General features: G+C 31.8%; 1 long non-coding RNA gene across 5 annotated transcripts; it reads right to left on the minus strand.

Annotated features, from left to right (window-relative positions):
- Window positions 1-918: 918 nt before the first annotated feature.
- LOC127920412 (uncharacterized) lies at window positions 919-3,422 on the minus strand. Of its 5 annotated transcripts, none has more exons than XR_008106181.1 (4): window positions 3,286-3,422; window positions 3,002-3,108; window positions 2,858-2,960; window positions 919-1,089 (listed from the first exon to the last, which is right to left on the minus strand). It is a non-coding gene; the product is annotated as an uncharacterized LOC127920412 (long non-coding RNA). The 5 variants fall into 5 exon arrangements; XR_008106179.1 differs by lacking the exon at window positions 919-1,089 and adding an exon at window positions 1,155-1,305; XR_008106182.1 differs by lacking the exon at window positions 919-1,089 and adding an exon at window positions 1,155-1,305 and having other exon boundaries at window positions 2,825-2,960.
- Between the last annotated feature and the right edge of the window lie 317 nt (window positions 3,423-3,739).

Below are 3,739 nucleotides of genomic sequence, written 5' to 3' on the forward strand. Positions count from 1 at the left end.
ATATAGTCTACCTACACCTTCACAATAAATCCATGTAATATAGTCTACCTACACCATCACAATAAATCCATGTAATATAGTCTACCTACACCATCACAATAAATCCATGTAATATAGTCTACCTACACCATCACAATAAATCCATGTAATATAGTCTACCTACACCATCACAATAAATCCATGTAATATAGTCTACCTACACCATCACAATAAATCCATGTAATATAGTCTACCTACACCTTCACAATAAATCCATGTAATATAGTCTACACCATCACAATAAATCCATGTAATATAGTCTACACCATCACAATAAATCCATGTAATATAGTCTACCTACACCATCACAATAAATCCATGTAATATAGTCTACCTACACCATCACAATAAATCCATGTAATATAGTCTACCTACACCTTCACAATAAATCCATGTAATATAGTCTACCTACACCATCACAATAAATCCATGTAATATATTCTACCTACACCATCACAATAAATCCATGTAATATAGTCAACACCATCACAATAAATCCATGTAATATAGTCTACCTACACCATCACAATAAATCCATGTAATATAGTCTACCTACACCATCACAATAAATCCATGTAATATAGTCTACCTACACCATCACAATAAATCCATGTAATATAGTCTACACCATCACAATAAATCCATGTAATATATTCTACCTACACCATCACAATAAATCCATGTAATATAGTCAACACCATCACAATAAATCCATGTAATATAGTCTACCTACACCATCACAATAAATCCATGTAATATAGTCTACCTACACCATCACAATAAATCCATGTAATACAGTCTACCTACACCATCACAATAAATCCATGTAATATAGTCTACACCATCACAATAAATCCATGTAATATAGTCTACCTACACCATCACAATAAATCCATGTAATATAGTCTACCTACACCATCACAATAAATCCATGTAATATAGTCTACCTACACCATCACAATAAATCCATGTAATATAGTCTACACCATCACAATAAATCCATGTAATATAGTCTACACCATCACAATAAATCCATGTAATATAGTCTACCTACACCATCACAATAAATCCATGTAATATAGTCTACCTACACCATCACAATAAATATGTAATATAGTCTACCTACACCATCACAATAAATCCATGTAATATAGTCTACCTACACCATCACAATAAATCCATGTAATATAGTCTACCTACACCATCACAATAAATCCATGTAATATAGTCTACACCATCACAATAAATCCATGTAATATAGTCTACCTACACCATCACAATAAATCCATGTAATATAGTCTACCTACACCATCACAATAAATCCCATAGTCTACACCATCACAATAAATCCATGTAATATAGTCTACACCATCACAATAAATCCATGTAATATAGTCTACCTACACCTTCACAATAAATCCATGTAATATAGTCTACACCATCACAATAAATCCATGTAATATAGTCTACACCATCACAATAAATCCATGTAATATAGTCTACCTACACCATCACAATAAATCCATGTAATATAGTACCTACACCATCACAATAAATCCATGTAATATAGTCTACCTACACCATCACAATAAATCCATGTAATATAGTCTACCTACACCATCACAATAAATCCATGTAATATAGTCTACCTACACACCATCACAATAAATCCATGTAATATAGTCTACCTACACCATCACAATAAATCAATGTAATATAGACCTACACCATCACAATAAATCCATGTAATATAGTCTACACCATCACAATAAATCCATGTAATATAGTCTACCTACACCATCACAATAAATCCATGTAATATAGTCTACCTACACCATCACAATAAATCCATGTAATATAGTCTACCACACCATCACAATAAATCCATGTAATATAGTCTACCTACACCATCACAATAAATCCATGTAATATAGTCTACCTACACCATCAATAAACAATAAATACACCATCCAATAAATCCATGTAATATAGTCTACCTACACCATCACAATAAATCCATGTAATATAGTCTCTACACCATCACAATAAATCCATGTAATATAGTCTACACCATCACAATAAATCCATGTAATATAGTCTACCTACACCATCACAATAAATCCATGTAATATAGTCTACCCACACCATCACAATAAATCCATGTAATATAGTCTACCTACACCATCACAATAAATCCATGTAATATAGTCTACACCATCACAATAAATCCATGTAATATATTCTACCTACACCATCACAATAAATCCATGTAATATAGTCAACACCATCACAATAAATCCATGTAATATAGTCTACCTACACCATCACAATAAATCCATGTAATATAGTCTACCTACACCATCACAATAAATCCATGTAATATAGTCTACCTACACCATCACAATAAATCCATGTAATATAGTCTACACCATCACAATAAATCCATGTAATATATTCTACCTACACCATCACAATAAATCCATGTAATATAGTCAACACCATCACAATAAATCCATGTAATATAGTCTACCTACACCATCACAATAAATCCATGTAATATAGTCTACCTACACCATCACAATAAATCCATGTAATACAGTCTACCTACACCATCACAATAAATCCATGTAATATAGTCTACACCATCACAATAAATCCATGTAATATAGTCTACCTACACCATCACAATAAATCCATGTAATATAGTCTACCTACACCATCACAATAAATCCATGTAATATAGTCTACCTACATCATCACAATAAATCAATGTAATATAGTCTACACCATCACAATAAATCCATGTAATATAGTCTACACCATCCCAATAAATCCATGTAATATAGTCTACCTACACCATCACAATAAATCCATGTAATATAGTCTACCTACACCATCACAATAAATCCATGTAATATAGTCTACCTACACCATCACAATAAATCCATGTAATATAGTCTACCTACACCATCACAATAAATCCATGTAATATAGTCTACCTACACCATCACAATAAATCCATGTAATATAGTCTACACCATCACAATAAATCCATGTAATATAGTCTACCTACACCATCACAATAAATCCATGTAATATAGTCTACCTACACCATCACAATAAATCCATGTAACATAGTCTACACCATCACAATAAATCCATGTAATATAGTCTACACCATCACAATAAATCCATGTAATATAGTCTACCTACACCTTCACAATAAATCCATGTAATATAGTCTACACCATCACAATAAATCCATGTAATATAGTCTACACCATCACAATAAATCCATGTAATATAGTCTACACCATCACAATAAATCCATGTAATATAGTCTACACCATCACAATAAATCCATGTAATATAGTCTACCTACACCATCACAATAAATCCATGTAATATAGTCTACCTACACCATCACAATAAATCCATGTAATATAGTCTACCTACACCATAAATCCATGTAATATAGTCTACATACACCACCACAACAAATCCATGTAATATAGTCTACCTACACCATCACAATAAATCAATGTAATATAGTCGACCTACACCATCACAATAAATCCATGTAATATAGTCTACACCATCACAATAAATCCATGTAATATAGTCTACCTACACCATCACAATAAATCCATGTAATATAGTCTACCTACACCATCACAATAAATCCATGTAATATAGTCTA

Source organism: Oncorhynchus keta, unplaced genomic scaffold (assembly GCF_023373465.1).
Source record: "Oncorhynchus keta strain PuntledgeMale-10-30-2019 unplaced genomic scaffold, Oket_V2 Un_contig_19436_pilon_pilon, whole genome shotgun sequence".
In the NCBI taxonomy this organism is placed as follows: Eukaryota; Metazoa; Chordata; class Actinopteri; order Salmoniformes; family Salmonidae; genus Oncorhynchus; species Oncorhynchus keta.